The following is a 23,513-nucleotide window of genomic DNA, read 5'->3' as shown; positions in this document are numbered from 1 at the left end:
ATGAAGATAAATATTATTGATGGGAATATGTAATTGAAAATTATTTATCTGCCCAAAGGAGATAATTTTTTTGAAAATTACATATGATGCTTTTATGTTGGAATTAAGGAGATATATAATTTATAAAATTTATCTGCCCAAAGGGGATAAATTTTAGACAATTATATATAATTCTCTCCGTTGTTAAATCTTCATGTGATGAAAAATAATTATATATTATATACTCTGCCCAAAGGGGAGTCTATGATATTTAATTATTTTTGTTATTGCTCATGATTAATTTATTACATTATGTGTATAACTTTTGGTGATAAAAATTAACTTGTGTTAAATTCTATCAGTTATGAATTTTATTTTATTTTTGGGTATATTTTGGTGCACAATGTATTGAAAAATTAGCTCTCAATTGATATTGTTGTATGATTTTGTACTTTCAGCCTGTGTTGCATGCTGTAATGTTTTTTTATTGAATTGTACGCTTCCGCTAAACTGTTTAAATAAAAAATATATATTATAAGGAATGCTTCTAGTTATCTCATGCAATTTCCTGCCCAAAGGGAGTTATTGTGTGTTTTAATTAGAAGCTTAACTGTAATAAAATTATTGGAGGTGCATTGGTCTAGGTGATCTATCTGCCCAAAGGGGACAGATCTCTGAAGCCACTGTATGCTCATTAATTCATTCATCTACATGAAAGTAAGTGGGAGTAAATATATTTTCTTAGTACTTTATGTAGATGACATTTTATTTGCTAGTAAGATGTTGATTTATTGAATAAAACAAGAGTCTCTTATCTAAAAGCCTCGATAAGAAAGACCTTAGAGTAGCTTCCTTCGTGTGTAGAATATGAGTTTAAATTCTTTTATTTTATTAATTAGTGGGAGTAATACTCAAGGCTTGCTTTTGAATATTTTATATTCTTTTGATTCCTTTGGTTAGTGGGAGTCATATTCAGTTTGTTTGTTTTTTGATCACTTTTCGATGCAAACTGATAATTATTTTGCGATATTTGTTTGAATTTTCATAATTTTGATGATCATCGTTATTATTATTTCTCCTGTCGAACTGAGAAATATATGTATGGAATAATATCTTTAAGCATGTTGTGAGCGTAAAGGTGATTGGATGTCACAAATTTTGAGATCTCATGTTGTACTGTTACATACTGGCTTATTTAAGCAAAGCAATTTCATGTTGTTTAGAAATTGTGGTGATGCGATTTCATATTGTTGAGAAATCGTATCAAGAAGTGCAATTTCATGTTGTTTAGAAATTGTGGTAATGCAATTTCATGTTGTTGAAAAGTTGCATTACAGAGTGTAATTTCATGTTGCTTGGAAATTGCACTAATGTAATTTCATGTTGTTGAGAAATTACATTGAGGACCGATAAGAATTAGTGTGTCACATTGTTGATCACATTTTGGCACTAATTCTTACTACACTACTAGGCCTTGATTCATGAAGATATAATACTCATTGTATGTGAGTATGGAAGGTCATATGCTATGATATTTTCGGTATATGGATCGCCATATTCCTATGATGAGGTCATGTTGGATTGAATTGTGTTGAGATGCTAGAATTGGAATATTGTTTTTTCAAAATTGTGGCCACATAAAATTATTTTTAGTTATTAACCCGATAGAGTCGTTTTCGAAATAAAATGATTTTCAAAATAATATTAAATTAATTAATATAGCCCAAGTGGGAGAATGTTAGAAATATTATTTTATGGGCAATATTAGTTAATTAGTTTTGTATTTAAAATTAATCGGGTTAATGAATATTCTAATATTATTATTGTAACTAGCCCATTGTGATCACATTGAAATGGGCTTAAGGCATCTATTGTTCTTGGGCCTAGTTGGGCAGCAGTGTAGGCTTTAGTGTGACCCTGGTTTTCCATGATGGGTGGACCCAGTGGACACAGACTCTTGTCTGGGTTATTAGCTAGGTCCCCTCTCTAGCCTATATATATTGGAGTTAAGCTCCATAAGCCATCATGCTCCCATCTGCTGAAGGCTGCCAATTTCTGAATAGGCAATAGAGAGGAAGACTCTAGCATCTTGTTCCCATATTTCCAACCGTTCTTCTCCGACTTTGTGATGGCCCAACAAGGTACAGATAATTACAACTCTAATTTATTAACATTTAAGTATTTTATAATCATATACATGATTCAGGGTTAAAATATTTCTATCATTTTTATCTTTCCTATTTTTTCTAAAAATATTCTCATGTATGAAAGTGTTATTTTGATAAATTAATCAAATTAGCATTGTTATTTTTGCATTAAATTAATATATAATATTAAACTTATTAAATATAATAATATTTAACACCATATATAACTCTAATTTGTCTGGCGTATTTCTTTGGAATATTTTCAAAATTAAAAATATCAAATTAATAATGTAAATTTAATGATTGAAAGAAGAAATAAAATTTATGACGGAGTGCTTCAATAGAGGTGAGTCCCGCTCAGTATAGTAAGCAGGACGGGTTCCACTGATAGAGTTAGCCGGATTCAAAAGTATAGCATATTGGATCAAAGTCTTCACCCCTCAATATATATATATAAGGAATTACGCATAATGACTTCACACAGTGGGGTTTTTATTTATGCATGAGGGTTAATTTTATATTACTCTACACACTTTAATAAATTTAAGAAGTCAAGCTATCAATTTTTAACTCACTTAAGAGTTTTTTTTATAGATAACTTATAATTAGAAGGGGTTACGTACGTAATATGAACAAAGAAAAAAAACACAATATATTGGCACAACAGTAGAAAATAGAAAGTGAATTAACTCTAGCTTCTCTTGTGTATTTGGTTTTTTCTTATTTGCCAACTAAAATTGTATAAGTGTCTTGAGATCCACACATCTTATCGTATATTTCAATGGGTAGTATCTATCTTTTAAAACAATTTTGGAAATTAAAGATGAATTTCTTAGCCCAAAGATGCCCCCATCACAAGCTAGAATAAATTCGGCAAAAGATTCCTAATAATGCATGCCTATGCTTCTGATTCCGTAATAATGCATGCCTATGGTTCTGATAAGGAAAAAAACAAAGCTCAAAAGACAAACACCATATCGATTCAGATAAATGACATTAATTATGTATAATTACTTAGAATAAACTAGTTATGATTTTTTTAAAAAGTCAAATATATGCCACCAAAGAAAAAATAAATTGTTCACTGTTTTAGTGTTTGATACGCCCACTTCTGCCGACAGTTCCTGTGGTCCACATTTTGCAGCTTTAAGCACCGCAGTGTCTGTAACTTGAATTTTTTAAAGACCCTTACATTAAAATTGAAAAACTAAGCTGGATTATATTGGTCATAAAAAGATCTGGTTCATTTAATTATTTATTTCAAACTAACTTTCATATATAATGTGTACAATTTTGGGGAGATTTTAATTGTTGTATAACTAGAGCATTTATTCAAACTTTAGTATTAATTACTTGGAACATGCTAATTAATTTATTTTATTGAGTGAACTGTAAATTACAAGGACTGAGAACAAATATGTTGTTCGTGAATGTACTAGAAAAGGGAAAGATGATATATGTAGTAGATATATAGCTGTATATTATTTCTCACTTGACTAGGCTTTTGAAAGTGATTGAGCAACAAATACAAAGAACAAGAGTATTTTTCTTTTATCCTTTCCTCAAAAATGGACAAAGCATACTTTTAAAGTATAGGCAGACGTTTCATTATGGACCCAACATTGTTTGACTCTGAAAGAGATCAGTAGCTGGAGCAACTCTGATAATACACTACAACAACAAGTCTACAACCAAATCAGTTTCAATATACCAGATATAAAATTTATGGAAGGGATTATATTTATACATTTTTTTTTACAAACTATACTATATACTTTCAGAAGTACATTAGGTTACGCTATGTATATACTTTCGGGAGTACTAATTTGCAAAAATTTGTAAAATAAATTTGTAAACGAATCCTTTTCCAAAATTAATGTATACCCTTTTCGCAGAAGACATTTCATAACTTCACACTCTCTGCCTATCTTAAAAACAAAGTTAGCAATAATTTTCCAGGAAAGAAGAATCTCAAAGGGGGAATTTCACAGATATTTTCAACTACTTGTGCACCTTAATGCATCATTTCATGGTTCTTCCTTTGGAGGGATTCTGACTTCTAGAAAACATAGGGCAAGTGGGCCAATTTAGATTCTTCATTTATGCAATAGCGGGCTGTTCCCATCTATTAATTTATTTTATACAAAAGAATAGACATTGTCATAAGAAGAAAAAAATATTTATAAAAATCTTCTAAACTAATCAAGTCTTTTTTTATTTTATTTCAACCCTACATTGTTTGCAATATGTTTATTTTTTTTATGGCTATGATCATGGTTTGGTGGGTATATTATCGCTTAAAGTGGACCTGCTACCCACTTAAGTTTTTTGAACTACTGTAATCAACTACTAATTTAATTTGTGTTCATTGTAATATACAATATTAACAAAAGAACTTCATTATGTAGTAGCTGATAAACGGATGTGTTTTAGGTTGCAACATGTTCTAAGTAATTAGTTAGATCAAAAATTAACTTGGTGGTTCAGGTGAAATAACTATGTGAAGGGGACCATATATATGATCTTTCAATGTTGAGATTGTTCACCTTCCCTAGTCTATGATTTCCTGTCTCTTATGTTGTAATATGGAAAATAACTCTTTCTGGGGCGCCATTAATAATGTCATCAAAGTTACTATCGTATTGTCACTTTCCGAGACATACGAAACTCTGAAGCACGAAATAGACCAGCGCACTTTGTTTCTTGTTTTTACTGCATCTGTTTCAAAATTATGACTGCTGGGGGAACATTTTGTTAGGTTTTAATGTCTTTACTGCATAGTAATTTTTAAACTAGGAATCGGAATATCAGAATATGAACTCTTAAGTTTCCATTGACATAGCCGTTAAGCCCTTAGGCCTGCGTTAATGAATGAGTCATTCTTTAACGCACTCGCTTGTTACACACATAAAGAAACTATTCCTCTCTAGCAAATTTTTATTTTTAATTTTTAATTTATGACACTTAATGTCCTTTGTATAATTGTTCTCTGCATGGGAGGACTAACTCAAGTGTTTTTTTTTTACCAAATTATAGTGTTTTTTTTAAAGGAGAAAATATTTCTGCAGTAAATTATCTCATTTATTCCCAAAACGACGTCGTTTTGGTATTGAAATCTTAAAAAATTATGAATATAAAGATTATTATAACTCTAAAATAAATTAAAATTACAAAAACACCATGATTTTCGCTCCAAAATGATGTCGTATTGACTTACTGCAAATAAATTATCTGCAGTAACTGCAGAAAAAATGAACCCTTTTTTAAATACTTATTTAATTTATTTTTAAAAAATATTTCAAACTAACACGATCAATCTCGCAGGGACAAATTCCACGTGTCAATCACTGGACTTAATATCAACATGACAAACATATAAGCAAATGCACAACACTTAATTACACGATGTTCTGTATGATTAACATGCAGGACTTTCATACTGAAATTAAGTCCCATTTTATTGATGTAAGAGACTTGTTTCATACAATAACCATGTATGATTGATTGTATTAGTTTGAAATATCTTTTAAAAAATAATTAAATACATATAACTTTTTGTATGAGACGCAATTATTTGGTCAAAAAGCCCTTACCTCAATCACATGTCAATTTCTGTGGTATATGCTATATATATGTGCAGCCATTTGAAAACCAACTTATAACCCAGGTGATAAAGAAGCAAAAGGCCGAAATGGATTAATAATTGTCAAGTATGAGAAGTACTAGAATGTAAATAAAAAATTAATAATTACTATTTTAAATAAATTATTTTAAAGATGCATCTGTGACAGAAATCAAGATAAACTTATTATATAACAATTATATTACCCATTATCTCCTAATGGACTGTTCGAAGTCCATTTAAAGATGATCGATCCTATGACCCACCCCATGAAAAAAGAGATCACCCTATGATTGGCCGCTCAAATAATAGAAACAATGATGCTATTTAACAAATCACTATTTATATGGAACCTCTATATTGACTATAAATGCCTAATATCATTTTCTGTTTTGTCTTTTAGCCAACAAATGTCTAATGTTCTTTGAAATTCAATAATTTCCCCAGTGCATTGGATGCTCTGTTCATAGCCTGAAGTTAAAAATCCATGATTCATTATTGTACCCCTCTCAAACATAAATGTATAACCATACCCCCTCAGGAATGTTCCAAAATAATCAACTATGTTTTGGACAAAAAGAAAACCAACGGCCTTCTAAGTTTTCCTGACAAATAACTAAGCACCATTGATTGATAAATTATCCCAACAGCAGAATGTTTATTATGAAGGGATAAATTTTCTTTTATTTTTTTATTTTTTTCGGTAAGCGAGATAAACTTTCTTTACTTCAGATATATATTTCACTCATTTAAATTAGAAATATATTATTCACTTAATTATATTTATTATATTATTTTTTATTATTAAAACTATGTGAGCTATTTACTTTTTAATTTGGAGAAGGATCCAATTTTATTTTTTTTTACAAATTATACTAAATATGACCGGTCATATACTCTTGATTGAAGTATGATCGATTATACTTAACGTAGTTTGTAAACAAAAAATTTATAATTATAACTTTTCTCTTTTACTTTTAATCGGTGTACTATGTAGGATAAGATTATTAAAAATTTATCCAAAAGTATAAAAAAAAATATAAGCTTAATCTAATAATTTTTTATTTATTATTGTTTTCAAGATATTGGTTAAGAAATTAAAAAAAAATAAAAAATTAATATCTTCAAAATTTACAAAATATTTAATATTTTTTATATTTCATAATAAAATTATTATTGTTGTTATTATTATTAGGTTATATTTATCTCATTTAACATAAGATAAACCAAATTCCTACAAACACATAACAAAGGTGGGTCCCACCTCTATTTTTTCTCTTTCCAATTATTTGTGGTCTCTTTTATAATTTTGTGTCACTAACATGAGATAACTTATCTCCATCAACATAAGAAAAATATTTCCCTTATAATATAATTACAACATAGAATTCAGGGCCTACATTGTAAGACACCCTAAGACATATGGCCCACAAATATTTATCTTCTTGCCACGTGACTTCACTTACCAAACTTAAACAAATAATCAATAGCAACTAACTATTGCACCAAACCATCATTGCCCTGATTAAAAATCAATTTAAGAGATAATAATTAATGATTCATTGAGAACAGCAATGAGCCATTGTGCCACGTGTGCTAAAAGATCAGACACGTAAAATTGTGGGTCCCAAGGCCAATTATGAATGAAGAGGGAGAACAGAAAGTTATAAAGGGCATGGCCCACATCAATGGGTGACAGCTTGAGGTTACCTACTGTTTTCGTCGGTGGAAAGCCAACTATCTCAGCGTAAGAACCAAAGCGTAAACTGTTAGCTATTTTGAAGATTACTTAATTTTAAAATTAAATAAAATTGTCGGTTTTATATTTTCAGTTAACCCTACTTTTTTCTATTCAGACCAAGTTTTAGATTTTTATTATAACAAATAATTACAAAATTACAAAATACCCAATTATTTTGGATCGAACCCATGGAGCATAACAATTATCGAACTATTAGTAATCTATACGGATTGTATTAATTTTCTAATCTTAGTCAGATTCTTCATATGATCTCAACCCTTCCACGATTTTACATTTTTGTTTTGTAATACAATTTTACATCTATTTTTTTTTTCATTTTACTGCACTTTTGTTCACATGTTGATTTAAACGTCCCTAAAAGACCAAAAGCAACACCTTTCAACCGTTCCGGTAATACACAATATATAAATTTTAAAATATTCATGGCACCAATTATTAGTTATAGTTTAATTTTATAAACAAATAATGCTGTTAGACTTTGTATAATAATTATAACAAAGTTGCTATTGTAACACCGAAACAAATAATGCTGTAAGACTTTGTATTATAATTAACCAGGATAATGCGATGCACGGAGAAAAAAGATCAAAATTTTTGTCGTCTGTCGTAGTTGGTTAATCGCACTGTAAATCTTATATTTACAAAAAATTGTGTTGTTATTTTGTTCTATATTTCAGATTCAACCACAAACAAAAATCTGTTATTCAGAGAGATAATTAATTTTGCATACAACTACATCATAATACACCATAATACGTTATAATACACCATGTTAACATGAGAAAAAGATATAAAAAGAAAAATGCATACAAATCATTGCTAACTATGACATTCATCAACACAATCCCAAGATTCATAATAATTGTATTTTAATAAAAATTATTTCTGTTTTCAGTTTCAACAAAAATCGAAAAAGCTTGAAAACTTTTAATTTCTTCTGATATTGAAATCACGAATAAACAACTGAAACGCGAAGCGTTATATACTGGACATCGATTGAAATTTTATCTTATCTTACATCGTTTAAGTGCAGCCTTTATATTTATATTAATTAAATCTCAACGAAAATGCCTAATACGTGATTGTTAAGCATCAAAAAGATGTTCCCTCCCAATGTTTAATTATAACACAGCCATCGTCCATAAAATTATGCAACTTATTCCAAAGCATCATTTATTCCTTCCAACAAATGGCTTTACAACAACATCAACAAATTCCAATATTTAGATTATAACAAATTCAAACATCATGCACCATATCTGAACACCACACAGATGTAGCATAACATCACACAAATTAAAAATATTCAAGAACAGCTTCAACGATTAATTTCTAAATATAGTTCAACAACAGCAAAAAATAATAATCCCAAATCGTCATCAGAGACATTCTTAAATTATCAAGCACGAAGAAAATATATCCACCACTCGCAGAATACAAAAAAAATCCCCAGGAAGCCTTAAAAAATCCTTGCAACTTTTGCAGTAGTATTGCAAAGATCGACAAACCCTTTCTTCCATCCTGGCACGTTTGCAGAAGAAGGACCCTCGATGCAGATAAATTTTAAACTCTTCACCCGTTGACATTTTATTCCATTGATTACCATTCGATTTTTGTATCGGGTAGCAAAAAAATAGTAGGAAAGCACTACGCAGCATTGAGGGCGTTTACTACGTAAATAACTAATCACAGTAGTATGAAACCTTCAGCCTAGAAAACGAAAAAAAGAGAATTAGTATACATAAAATGAAAACTAATTCATAGCAACTTCCTTGTAAAGTAAACAAAAATAATAATAATATAACATTAGCTACACATATGAACGAAGAAAAAAAATGTAGGCAAGAACCACACAGCATGAAATACAACGAAACCTTCTGCCCTACAAAAAAAGAAGAAGAGAATTAGTATACAAAAAATGGAAACTAATTCATAGCAACTTGTTTATAAAGTAAACAAAAATAATAATAATATAACATTAGCTACACATATGAACGAAGAAAAAAAATGTAGGCAAGAACCACACAACATGAAATACAACGAAACCTTCCGCCCTACAAAACGAAAAAAAGAGAATTAGTATACAAAAAACAGAACATGAATTCATAGCAACTTGTTTATAAGGTAAACAAAAATAATAATCATACAACATCCTCTACACATACGAACGAAGGGAAAAAAACGTAGGCAAGAACCACACAGAATGAAATACGATGAAAACTTCCGCCCTCCTAAATGAAAAAAAGATAATTAGTATAAAAAAAAGAAAACGAATCGTAAAGATTATTTACGTCTTTTTTATAAGAAGATAACATTGCAAAGATCAACAAACACTTTCCTCAATCCTTGCACGTTTGCAGAAGAAGGACCTTCCATTAAAATATGAAACGAATCGGAGAAAGCCAAAGAAAACAAAAAATAATACCAACACAACAACCCCTACAAAGAGAAATGAAGAAAGAAACCGTAGGCCAGCTAAAAAAAAAAAATAAGAAACACAACTTCTCTATTTGTACAAAATGAATGCCATCCAAAACTCTCCAAATTTTTTCCCACCATCCATATTTTAAATTCAAAATTTGAAACCATTTCAAAATTCAAATTTTAGATCAGATAAGCAATTCCTATATAAAAAGTAATTAAAACAGCTGACTCATTCCATTTCAGAATTTATATATATATATAGATGCTGTTGTAACACTGAATAATTGCTATTACACGCTTGGTTACGTATGTTGGAGATGGAGACACGTGTGAACTGGTTGATGCACAGGGAGAAGGTCCTCTCGAGTAGGGGTGTAAATGGGCTGGGCTTTGGCCTTTTTGGCCCAAGCCTACGTCAAAAAAAATTCAGCCTATCTGGCCTACTGGCCTATTAAAGACTTTATTTGTAGGCCAAGCCTGGCCCATTTTTAAAAATAAGAAAGCCTGACATGGCCTACAGGCCTTGTAGGCCTCCCACTGTAGATACTAAGCAAAAAAAATAATTGTATAGAGCAAAGAAAGTTTCATTCATGCATGCACTAGTACTTCTCATAAGAAAAAAATGACAAACAAGAAAGAGTCTGTCAACATAATACCCCAGCTCTAGAATGTATATCATAGAGGAATAGAGTCAAAGAAATTGAGAAAATAAGAAAAATACAATTATCGGATGCTGAAATAAAGTCTACAAGAGAATGTCATTTATCTAAAAATCTTTAAACCACCATCAAGACAATGGAAAGAAGAGTATTGTTGAAAGATCTTCATCAGTAACCTCATAATCCAGCAAGGTACCCATTACTCCATGGTATTAAGCTGCAACAGTAAAATTTGGAGACATTAGACAAGTTTTCCTTTCATAAAATAAAATAGCACAAAAAGTAAGAGATATTGATATTTGGTACTTTGCATCTTTGCCACATAAAATAAATATTATTTTATTATTTTATTATTTTATTTTAATAAATTAAATAGGTCAGCCTACAAGGCTGTAGGGCGGGCTTGACAAAATTGGCCTATGGCCTATTTATTAAAATAGCTTTTTTATAAGCCTAAGTCTACTCTACTTTTCTGAAAGGTCGGGCCTGGGCCGGGTTCAATGTAGGCCGGACTGTAGGCTAGGCTGGGCCAGCATGGTCTATTTACACCCATACTCTCGAGGTCATTTTCAGACCAAAAAAGTGCGACATTCGTTTCAAGCGAATCATTTACGTCAAAAAGCGACGTGTTTATTTCGTGTAGTTTGTCGGTGAGGTGTTTTCTAAACGCGTTGTAGTTTTTGATTTTCTCGTAATGATGAATGAATAAAGCGCTCGAAGATAAGGCGGGACGAGAAAATTGCTGAAAAGCAGAGTCATAAATCAGACTACCCTTTTGCCAATTGCCACACACCAATTTGCAAGCCATCTTGAATGTTCTTTTTCTCTTTTTCTCTTTTTCTCATTTTATATGATCTTCTTATTTTACTATGACGTTAACAATTTACTTGTAAATTGAGACAGAATTAATCAAAGGAGAAATTAAAGAAATGAGTAGCAGTAAGTAGTATTTGTAGCCAGCTATACCTTCAGATTGAAAATCGAGAAATGTTTGAAGATAATTGTAATTGTAAAATAAAAGAGTTTTTGCAATTTTATACAATTTTTATATTTCTATTTAAATACATTTTGATGTATTCTGGAAAAATTAAAATTAAATAGCATAATGAGAAATTCTTTTATAATATCATAGTTCTATGCTTAAGTCCAACTCTTTATACTAACTCTTTCATAACTAATTGTGATATCTTTAATAATTTTTTAACATTGATAATCAGGTTTGTAAGGATGCATAAAAGAAAAAAAAAGGAATTTTTTTATTGTTCTAAACTGAATTAAATTTTTTTAGTAAAAATTTTTAAAAAAATGTATGAGTTCTCAAAAAATTCATATAAAGAAAAAAAATACACGATGCTAAGGTTAGAAGTGGATTAAGCTAGCTCCTCTACTGGCAGATTGGTTAATTAATAGCTCAATGAGCTAAAATCCGGACTCTTTTACAAATGAACTAAAATTAAACTTTTACTTGTTCGACTCATTAATTCTTGATTGGGATCAATACATAATAATAATAATAATAATAATAATAATAATAATAATAATAATATAATTTTTTAGTTTAATTATATATCAACATTAATTTTATTTTTGTTTGACTAAATAATTATTATCCACTGAATATATGTAAAATTATATTATTTTATTACAAGACTTGATATTGGCTCATTAAACTCGAATAGCTTGTGGCAGTAATGAAGTTACTTATGTAATATTCTCCATGCAAATGGGGGGATAGTAGTTGGATACTACCCGGAGCTTACTTTTACAAGGTGAACAATCTAGTTGAGTTTTCTTTCTCCTTCATTTTTTTTTCTCATATTTACAGATTTATTGTTTTGAACTTAAAGGATCTGAAAAATGGGGGATATTCGTTGTGTTTTGACAAACAATCTTATTCTCAAACCTTGTTTTAAGTTTAAGTCCAAAATGTTAATTTAAGCCCAAAAAGCTAATACAGGAGTTTTTAGGATGTGTTAAGCCCAAAAGGTTAATTTAAGCCCAAATTAGTATCTTTCTCATCCTCGAAAGCATTTTATATAACAGTAAATTCAGTAGTTTAACTAACTCTAACCTTAGAAGATTAACTCTTCTCGATTTTGTGTAAATCTTCTGATCACTCTTCTTTGCTCCAAGTTTCACTTGAGAACCACTTGAGAAGGAGAAAAACTTCAATGGATCGCGACTATTGAACTCAGTGTTTTATTTTATTAAAAAAGAAATTATTTTAGAATTTAAAGAGAAATATAAAAAAGACCATGGGTAAAAAGGGATTTTTTTTTTCGTTTTAGTAAAAGGAAGCACCTAAATGCATTGAAGTTTTTTTTCTTGACAAGAGTGATAAAGTTTTAAACGATGAAATTTCAAAGGAATCACAATTCAAAACATTCGTGTGACATGTGACATATTTTGCCATATCAGTACTGTTCACCTCTTCTGAGGGATCAGGGGCGGATCGAGTCACCTCTCAATGTTTACCATTTTGATAAAAGAATGAAGAATGAATTACACTGATGCACGTAGCACCACCTTATATACAATAGCTAATACAATGAAAATCAACTACATGACACGCTACTGTATAACAGAAAAGTAACTAAACTAGTAACTGAATGCCAGCTATACAACAGAAATTAGTTACAAGAGATGGAGCCACGTGCGCATGATGATTACGTCAACTTTTCTGTATTTCATTATTTTTGGTGTATGGCAATACCCCCCCACCACAAACTGGGAGATGAATATTGTGAACTCCCAGTTTGGAAAGAGAGCAGCGAAACGCAGTGGGAGACATAGGTTTCGTGAAGAAGTCAGCAAGTTGATCAGATGTTGAAATGGGGAGAAGATGTATTAAGCCAGAACGTAGCTTTTCTCGAGTAACATGGCAGTCAATCTCTATGTGCTTGGACCTTTCATGGAAGACAGAGTTGTGAGCAAGAGAAATTGCAGAGCGACTGTCACAATAAATAGCAGCAGGTTTGGACCAAGAAACACCAAGATCAGCAAGGAGGTATTGTAACCATTGAAGTTCACAAGACAAACTTGCCAAAGCACGATACTCGGCCTCAGAAGAGGAACGAGAAACCGTGGCTTGCTTCTTGGACCGCCAAGCAATGAGAGCACCACCCAGATAAATGCAGTAGCCAGTGACTGAACGCCTAGTATCGACACAGGAACCCCAGTCAGAATCAGCAAAAGCAGAAACAGAGAGAGTTACTTGCAGGCAAGAAAAAGCCACTAGCTGGAGATCCTTTGAGATAACAAAGGATACGATAAGCAGCCTGTAAATGAGAATCATTGGGGGCAGAAACAAACTGACTTAATTTGTTGATAGAGAAGGAAATACCTGGTCGTGTGGTAGTAAGATACAAGAGCTTGCCAATGAGACGTCGATATGAATAGGGATCAGTAAGGGGAACACCATCAGATGTAGTAAGTGGAACAGAAGTATCCATAGGCGTGGAAGCAGGCTTGCAACCCAAATATCCTGTGTCTGAAAGAATTTCCAATGTGTATTTCCGTTGATTGATGATGAGACCAGTCTTGGAACGTGCAATTTCCAGACCGAGGAAATAACGAAGATCCCCCAGGTCCTTTATTTTGAAACAATCATCAAGATGCTGTTTGACCCGTTGGATTTCAATGAGGTCATTACCAGAAAGGACTATGTCATCGACATAAATTAACAAAGCAGTAAAATGAGAACCACGCTGAATTGTAAATAAAGAGTGGTCTGCATTGGACTGCTTGTACCCAGGGGAAAGAAGATTTGATGATAACTTGGAGTGCCATTGACGACTGGCTTGATTTAAACCATAAAAGGACTTTTGCAAGAGGCAAACGTGGCCAGGTTGAACAAGAAGACCTGGAGGAGGTGTCATATAGACTTCTTCATGGAGATCTCCATGTAAGAAGGCATTATTGACGTCTAGTTGTTGAAGATACCAACCCTTGGCCATGGCAACAGCAAGAAGAGCACGAATCGTGGTGACCTTGGCAACTGGAGAAAATGTATCAAAGTAGTCCACTCCTTCAAGCTGGGTGAAGCCCTTTGCTACCAAACGGGCTTTATGCCTTTCAACAGAACCATCAGCCCGAAATTTTGTCTTGAAGACCCATTTGCAACCAATGGGATGCTTCTGTTGAGGGAGAGGAACCAGGGTCCATGTGTTGTTGAAGGCAAGAGCAGAAAGCTCAGTCTGCATGGCTTGCTGCCAATGGCTGCATTTGGCAGCTTGGGCATATGTGTGTGGTTCAGTGGTAGCCGTAACAGTCAGGAAAAAATGCTTGTAAGAAGAGGAGCAGTGGTTATATGAAAGGAAATTAGATAAAGGATAGGGAGTGGAGATACCTGAGTGAGATGGATCCTGGGAAGCAGCAAGGAGACTGCAGTGATAGTCTTGAAGATAGGAAGGTGGTCTAGAAGTATGAGTAGAACGTCTGGGAGAAACAGATGTAGGTGAAACAGGTGAAGAAAGTGATGGTAAGGAAGGGATGGTAGGAAGAGGAGTGGGTGAAGGAGGTATAGGAGGAATAGGAGATGGGAGGAGTGGCGGGTTACTGGTAGGGACAGTAGGTATCTCATAAATGGGAGTGACGGGAAAAGTAGAGGGAGGTGGTGATGGGATAGGAATGGCAGTAGAGGAGTAGGATGGGGAAGTGGTGAGGAAGGGAAACTGGTCTTCAAAGAAGACAACATTCCTAGAAATAAGGATTTCTCGAGAAACCAAGTCATAGATGAGGTAGCCTTTTGTACCCATGGGATAACCAAGAAGAACACCTTTACGTGCTCGTGGGGAAAATTTGGTACGATGAGCAGTGATGGTGGATGCAAAACAGAGGCAGCCAAAAGTCTTAATGTGATCAAAAGTGGGTGGGAAAATTAATTTCACAAACAAAGTACCATCATCCGCCGATGGTAAAGCGACCGGGCTCTGATACCACTTGAAGGTAAAATGGCCTTGAAGGCCGTAGCATGTGAGAGGGAAAAACAAAATTTTTCATATGCGGAATTACACATGCAATCAAGAATCATACTTTATGGCATGTGATGTTACCTTTGTTTGTGAGTTCAAAACTTCAAGACGATCAGTGTTAGGTTTGAAGCGTTCAAACCCTCTAACGTTGATCCACACCACCCACGTCAAGATGCAAGAACGCTTTCTTGAAAGCCACCAATTGACCACCACAGAGAGGCTTGCTATGCGCTCAATAGGTGAAGAAGGAGACTAGGTATATGTGTTTAGAAGAGTGAAGTCTCCAGCATGAAAACTTCACAAGAGTGAGAATGGTATATAGAAGAATTGGCTAGATTCTTTTTGAAAAACCTTAAGGAGGAACTCACCAACTAGGCTCACAAGAGAGGGAGAGAATTAGTGTGTCAAATCAAAATTTTTACTTTACTTATAATGAAAGTGGTGCACAAGTGAGTGAGACAATGGTGGAGTTGTTGCAATTCAAAAGTCCCAACAACCTCCCATTTGAATCCTCATAAGACTAGGTCTTTATCTAGTCAAAATTCTGAACCAATGGTCATCATATGACCACCAATTCATGCGCCCCTATTCAGCCCAAAAAGGTTCCAGATACATCTGAGCTGTTGCATTCAAGTTTGAACCAACTAGCTCACCGATTCTCTCAACAACCAAATCTGATTGGAGCTTGTTGGTTTGACAAGATGACAATCATCTCCCACCAAAATGGCGCCCCAAATCAGCCCTTGGAGATCTCCATAGATCTTCTCTTGATACAAGAGATTTGTTCCAACAAGATCTCATCTTATCCTTTTGTTATGAAACAACTTTTCATAGCCAATTCAAATTCGAATTCAAATATTTAAATTCAAACGTTCAAACATTCAAATTCTAAATTCAAATTCAAATTCAAATTTCAAAGTCAAAATTCAAATTTCAAATTCAAAATTCAAAATTCAAAATTCAAATTTCAAATTCAAAATTCGAATTTCAAAATTCAAATTCAAAATTCAAATTTCAAAATTCAAATTTCAAATTCAAAATTCAAAATTTAAATATTTGATAATTAATTTAACTAATTAAATTAATTAGTAATGACTTGGACCATCCAAGCCCATTAACAATACCATGCGCCCTCTGCCTCTTAGGTGGGCTTCCAAACTTCATCTTGGGCTAACAACCATTATTAGGCCCAATAACTTTAATGCTATAACATCATGACATTAAGGTGTTAGTGTGTGACCCATTAGGTCCAACATAGCCACTGACATAAATAGGCTCGGGCCCAACAAGCCCACAACCCATTTAATGACAACACAGAGCACTAGCAATGCTTTGTTGCCCATGAGCTAGTTAGATTAATGACTTGATCATCCTATTACACATATTTGGTTGTCGTATGTATTTCTTTTCGTCTCGGTTACCTTCCCATAAAACCTAGGGTAAGGAAGCGTATCAACCCTTGCGGTTTAGGGTAAGCTTTATTCGAAATAGGGAATCTTCAATTTACTGACTCTAAAGGCAGATCATCTCATGATCTCTTTCACTATGCATAGATTTTCGAGTCCCTGTAAATGTCATCCCGATTTCTCCAGTTTACAGATAACCTAATCTCTCACAGAGATTTGACGAATTCCTTCAGCTTATCACCCTAGCCTTGTGCTCTTTCAGAACAAGCCCAACAGTATACCTATGAGTCTCCATGTTTTAGGCAGACGAGGTATACAGTCAAAGCATGCCTTCTAGAACACAGTCTAGGTAATAACTTCTGGTCTAAGAAAAGACATACCCAAATATAAAGAGATTACTCTAATGATACTTTCTGTGAGATTTCCTCATAAAGTCTCTTTTGTGGGTCTATTCAGTGCGAGCTATACCCTTATAGATACACCCACGACTTTAGCTAACACATCTCCATTTCTGTAGCTCATGAGTCTTTACCTTGCATCTGAATACAAGTAGATAAGTCGTGCTAGTCTTACCCGAGATCACTGATCCCCATTCTCAGTGTCTTTATACTATGAACATAAAATTAGGAATAAATATCCAGTATCATTGAATCCTCATGATCGTGATCTCATCACAGATACTCAAGAGATACCTATCTTATTCCAAGGGATTTATCCAGTTACTCATATAAAATATTAACAGTAATATTGAGACAAAATATGAAACAGGATAAATAGTGCTTTTATTTATTTGCGACAATACAAAGGTCCACATATGTCCTAATCTAATTAAAAGATTGTCTCTCAGACATCCATATACTAACACTCAACACCTGTGGAAAGTAGTTCAATTTTTGAAAAAATTATGATTACTTGCTGGCCCAAGTTTCTGAAATTGAGCTATTCTTTGAAATTGAGCAGCCTAAGCTACTATTTCTGAGTTGTTTGAGGACAACCAACAGTTTAGATTTGGGGTGTTTGATGGGACGAAAATCCGTGCCCATCTAAGCCCATTTTGATGGTAAAATACCATCCCTTCCCTCACCTAATGAGCAACTTTAGCACTAAAAACACATGTTTTATATCTTTATCACAAAAACACAGTTGGGAATGGAAGGTGACAAAATCTTTGGAAAATATATAAAAAGGGGAACAGATTTGGGGCATTAAATACACCTGCTTCACTCACTCAATCTTTCTGACCACTTTTCAGGAAACGGTGAAAAGAAGTTTCCAATTAAGCACAAGTGGGCAACTCTCAACCAAGGAGAAAGGTGCACATCAGGGAATAAACGATTCCTACTGGCCGAAAAGGAAAGCAAGGCATGAAAGGTTCAGAAGGAAAGACAAATCTCAGCAAAAACTGTCCCATCCAGCCACGTGCGCCCCACAAAGCACTGTTCACACCGTCCCTTTCATGCAGTCAAGAAACTGACTCAAAGGGATTTACAAGTTTGCCATTCACTCTTCTACCTATAAATAGGACGTTCCAGCACGAAGACATCCATCGGATTCCTGAGGATTTGAATTCCTTAAGAAGAGATCACTTAGTTTATTTTCGTAGTTTTTTTGTACAGTTTTAACTTTAGTTAAGTGACAACACTTTTTCTTCTTTCTGTATCACTCACTTGAGACTCCTCACGAGCAACAACCATCTTCTCCGCTTTTCATTTTGTTGTAATAAATTTTTTTTCATTTAAATACAAGTGTTATATCTCTCCTTTCCACTCGTTATCTCTAAACTGAATCTCGGGTCTATGGGACTTCAGTTTGGAATAATTATGTTTAAACTAGTAGCCATGGGCTAAATTATCTGTGGAATGGAAAAACTGCAAAGTTCTTAAAAAGTTATTTTCAAAACTCTTGTATTATAGCTTTTGTATTTCTCTGGTTAAGTGTGCTATCTTCATTGTGTATCTTTGGAAATCGAACACATACTGAGAAACGATCTTTCATAAGGAAGGAATTTCAGACAGCTTAACCAGAGGGGGAAGGCAGTACTATGGAAACAATATTGTTGGTTGCCTTAGGAATAAGGGACCACCTCGTTCATTTTAAGGTTTTGCACTAAGTACCTGTTTGAGTCAAGGGAGCCATAGGAATATGGAAACTTGTGAGCCATATAGTCCATAAGCTGAGCAATCAGCCGTTGGCAGAGAGGAAACTGGAACAAATACTTAAGTGTTGAGTCTTGAGTGGAGAAAATAATGATTTATGAATAGAGCAATGGATCCGTTCCTTCTGTTATTATTGTTTTTAAACCATTCACCCTGTTGTCTCTTGATTATTGTTATTACTTTTTATATTTTTCTTCTTTGTTTAATCTTGTATCTATAAACTCTCATGAATATTGTTGTACCTTCCCTAAACAAGAAGGTTGACATACACAAAAAAGCGATGAACTGTTTGCTGTCTGATTGAACCTACTGTCCTTGAGGAACGTTGTCAAAACAGTAGGGAACGTTTGACCAAACAGGTCAATTACTAACTTTTCTTTTCATTTTCATTCTTTATATAATAGTATAAGACATTAATTAGAGTTCTATCCTCGTGGGAACGATAATCTGGGCATAATACTCCCATTTATTACTTGATGCGTGCACTTGCGCACTTGGGTTGAACTAAGAAAACACTTGTATTCTTTCTTAGTAAACTGAGGAACGTTTTCATCATACTATATTTTTACCCAACAGCTTTTGCAACCCAACAAGTTTTTGGCGCCGTTGCCGGGGATAGATACACTAATTTTTTTTTCAATATTATTGTTTTAAAGTACATACATACTCTTTATATTTCATTTTCATTTTTATTTTTTGTAACATATTCTTCTGATTCTTATTATCTGTTTTATGGTTTATGAGTGGAGATTCTGAAACAGATTCTCTCCACTCCACTGAGATACCTGAGTTCTTCTTTGACCCTGAGCCAGAACGCACCTTACATAGAAGAAGAAGAAATCTCAGGGAAAATATTTTTGAAAACATGGCTGATCATAACAATAACAATGATGACATCCCTCCTGAACAGAATTTTAGAACCCTGGCTGCTCCTTTCAGGAACAGACCAGAAAGGGGAGTAATCCTCCCTCTTGAAGCCCCCAATTTTGAATTGAAACCCATCATGTTCCACATGATAAGGGAAGCTGGAGTCTTTCATGGACTCCCTGCAGAAGATCCTTACACACACCTCACAAACTTTCAAGATATCTGTGATAATTTCAAAGCTGAGGGTATGTCAGAGGAAAGTATGAGAATGAGGCTGTTTCCTCACTCCCTAGGCTCAAAAGCAAAAACATGGATGAAAACTCTCACCCCTGGATCCATACACTCTTGGGAGGAACTTTCTAACAAGTTCATAGAAAGGTTTCTCCCTATGTCTCGACAAGCTGATGTTAGGGCAGAACTCTCTAACTTTAGAATGTTTCATGGAGAAAATCTTTATGAAGCTTGGGAGAGATACAAGGACATCATCAGAAAATGTCCAAACCATAGGGTAGAGAGTTGGGGAGTTTTACAGTCTTTCTATAAAGGCATTGATCATACTTCTCAATCACATTTAGACTTTGTTGCAGGAGGATATTTTTTTACAGGTACCCTCAAATCCAGGTATGAAATCATTGAAGGAACTGCAGAAAGATGTCTCTAGTGGCCACTAGACAGGGTGAGTCCAGTAAGGAAGCCAGGCATGCTCGAATTAGACAAACAAATTGCCATGGAGTCCCAACTGGCCACACTGATGAATGAGGTGAAGAACCTGAAAGCTGATCAAGAACAACTAAGGATGGAAGTCTTACAACTCACAGCAACTGAGAGTGAACCATGCTCAGCCTGTGGTGACCTTCATGATTCAACAGACTGTCCATCTACTGCCTTGCTGTGTTATGCAGAAAACTTCAAGAATAGAAACTTCACCCAGGCTAGAGACAACCAGACTGTAGGAAGCAACAACAATCAAAACCCTCGAGGAACCATAGTGAAGGATCAGAACCATAATCTACAATGGAGACCACCCATGAACCAAAGACCATACAACAATCAGCAGCAACCATATCAACAAGGCAGAAGCAGTGGGAACGGAGCATATGAACCACAGAGAAGAACCAATTATGCTCCATTCCAAAGAGATGACCAACACATTAACACCCTGGAAAGCTATGTCAAAGAATATGTCACCAGGAACGATGCTGTGGTCAGAAACTTTGAGTCCCACCTGAGACAGATAGCTGCTAGCCTTAACACCAAGACACCAGGCCATCTACCAGGGGATACTGAAGTTCCCTCAACAACCTCCCCAGACACGTGAGAGGTTAGTAACATGTCTAGCTAAAGACATTAAACTAAGCGCTGACTGGGAGGAAACCCAGTGGATAGCTTTGCCCTCTAACAAAGAGAAAAGTTTTGGGGTGGTTAAAATTAACAACATAGCTCCCAAAATGGAGGGAACGTCTGATGTTCAACTCCAAGCCCAAATAAAATACGTTCCGAACCAGGAACGTAGTTTTGGGGTGGTTCAATAACCACACATTCCCATGTTTATCTCTTAATATATATATATATATATATATATATATATATATATATATATATATATTGATTGCACACACCTTCATTTGGAATTTTTAAATAATTAGTATTTTTTTGCCATGCAATTTCTGTTACGAGTTCTTTTATTAAGTAGGTTTTGTATTTTATTTATTAAAAATTAGTTTATTATTATAGTATAGGTAAAAGACAAAGGGAACGTTCCCTGGTTTAGGAGATAAGAGTGACAAGGATACCTGTCCATGCTGAGTTACTTACATATACGCAACCGTTATCAAATCTGCAGTCATTGCAAATTTTGAAAACGTGCCCTGAAAAAGCAACTGTCTCCTCAGCCATGAATGCAACTACTCCTACCCTATTCCCCTCTCTCTCACGTTTCTAACCTAAAACCGTCCACCTCCTTACCACCATCAGAAGCAGTTGAAAACCACTCACCCTGCCCTTTTGTTCCATAACGTCCCCATTCCACCACCTCCTCAACTCCCTGTCTTTAACCTCCACGTCCTGTGATCAACGACCTACTGAAGGATGCTGAGAAATGGCTCCCTGCAGCTGAAGTAAGAATATTAAGAGAACAACTCAGCAGGAGACCACCCACACAGGAGGAGCTGGATGCTGAGAAGAATTCTGAGTTGGGCAAGAGAAGGCCCCAGTGAAAAGGAGAAAGACCCTCCTATTTTTTATTTGTATTTTCCATTTATTGCTTTCTGTTATTTCCTTTTATTTCCCTTTCCGTTCCCTAGTGTAATTTTTAATGCCTTTCTTTTTGAAATAGAAAAATCTTTTTTGATCAAACTGTTTGGAGCATGCATCTCATTCATAACACTGTGGCTGTGAAACTTTGAATAACCAATGGCATGAAACACAAAGTCACTAAGTAATCATTCTTGTTCTTGCTCTGAATTCTTGACATAGGAAAGGTGAAATGAATTTAATCTTCAGATTTTTGAAGAAGGCTGATCTGTGTGAACTAAAACTGGTGAGGAACTAAAAATTCCAAACACTTACTCATGAGAGCGTTCATGAGGTGTCACCACAATGAAACTTCTAAACTTGCCTTGATGCTGTAAGTACTACTGAAGAATAGGTGAATTTCACTAACAAAGATCAATCACCAAACACTTAGCTCCTCACAATCATCCAAATATTTCCATTCCCATTCACACCACAGCTTTACCCCACACACTCATACTCACTTCCAGGTCAAATAAAAGGCGCAAGGAACAAATCCGAAAGGAGCACAAAGGACAAAAAGAGAGAAAAAGAAAATGGGAACACCCATTCAAAAGAATTCAGAAGAAGATACTAGAAAAACTTCCTCCAAAAGAGGAGAAGAAGGTACAAAAGACAAGGTGTTCCCTCAAACAGAAAAGTCCAGCTCTGAAACAAAAAAAATTGAAGCACGTTCCTTGACTCAAAACTTATGACCATTCCACTTTTAAAACCCTTCCATCAATCCTTTTCACAAAGATCCTTGACATGGAAGACACCTGCACTTCTTAGGAAAGCAGCAGATAAGCAAGTTTGAAGAATCACATCCAGGAATGGACAGAGAAACACTAACCCTGAGTGATAGTGAGACAAAAGATCAGCAATCATCACTTACCTGGGAACAAAATTTTTATACTCAACACCTGTGGAAAGTAGTTCAATCTTTGCAAAATTTATGATTACTTGCTGGCTCAAGTTTCTGAAGTTGAGCTATTCTTTGAAATTGAGCAGCCTAAGCTACTATTTCTGAGTTGTTTGAAGACAACCAACAGTTTAGTTTTGGGGTGTTTGATGGGACGGAAAGCTGTGCCCATCTAAGCCGATTTTGATGGCAAAATACCATCCGTTCCCTCACCTGATGAGAAACTTTAGCACTAAAAACACATGTTTTATATCTGTATCACAAAAACATAGTGGGGAACGGAAGGTGATGTAATCTTTGGAAAATATATAAAAAGGGGAACGGA

General features: G+C 34.2%; 1 non-coding gene across 1 annotated transcript; it reads right to left on the bottom strand.

Annotated features, from left to right (window-relative positions):
• Positions 1-20,398: 20,398 nt before the first annotated feature.
• LOC133301218 (small nucleolar RNA R71) lies at positions 20,399-20,505 on the bottom strand. The gene has a single exon (XR_009750155.1). It is a non-coding gene; the product is annotated as a small nucleolar RNA R71 (small nucleolar RNA).
• Positions 20,506-23,513: the final 3,008 nt, after the last annotated feature.

The sequence above is a fragment of the Gastrolobium bilobum genome, unplaced genomic scaffold (assembly GCF_033153095.1).
Source record: "Gastrolobium bilobum isolate Gb01-03AN ecotype WA unplaced genomic scaffold, APGP_CSIRO_Gbil_v1 utg68148, whole genome shotgun sequence".
NCBI classification, from domain to species: Eukaryota; Viridiplantae; Streptophyta; class Magnoliopsida; order Fabales; family Fabaceae; genus Gastrolobium; species Gastrolobium bilobum.
The sequence above is the reverse complement of the archived record's forward strand: the minus strand, read 5'-3'. Positions and strand labels throughout refer to the sequence as shown.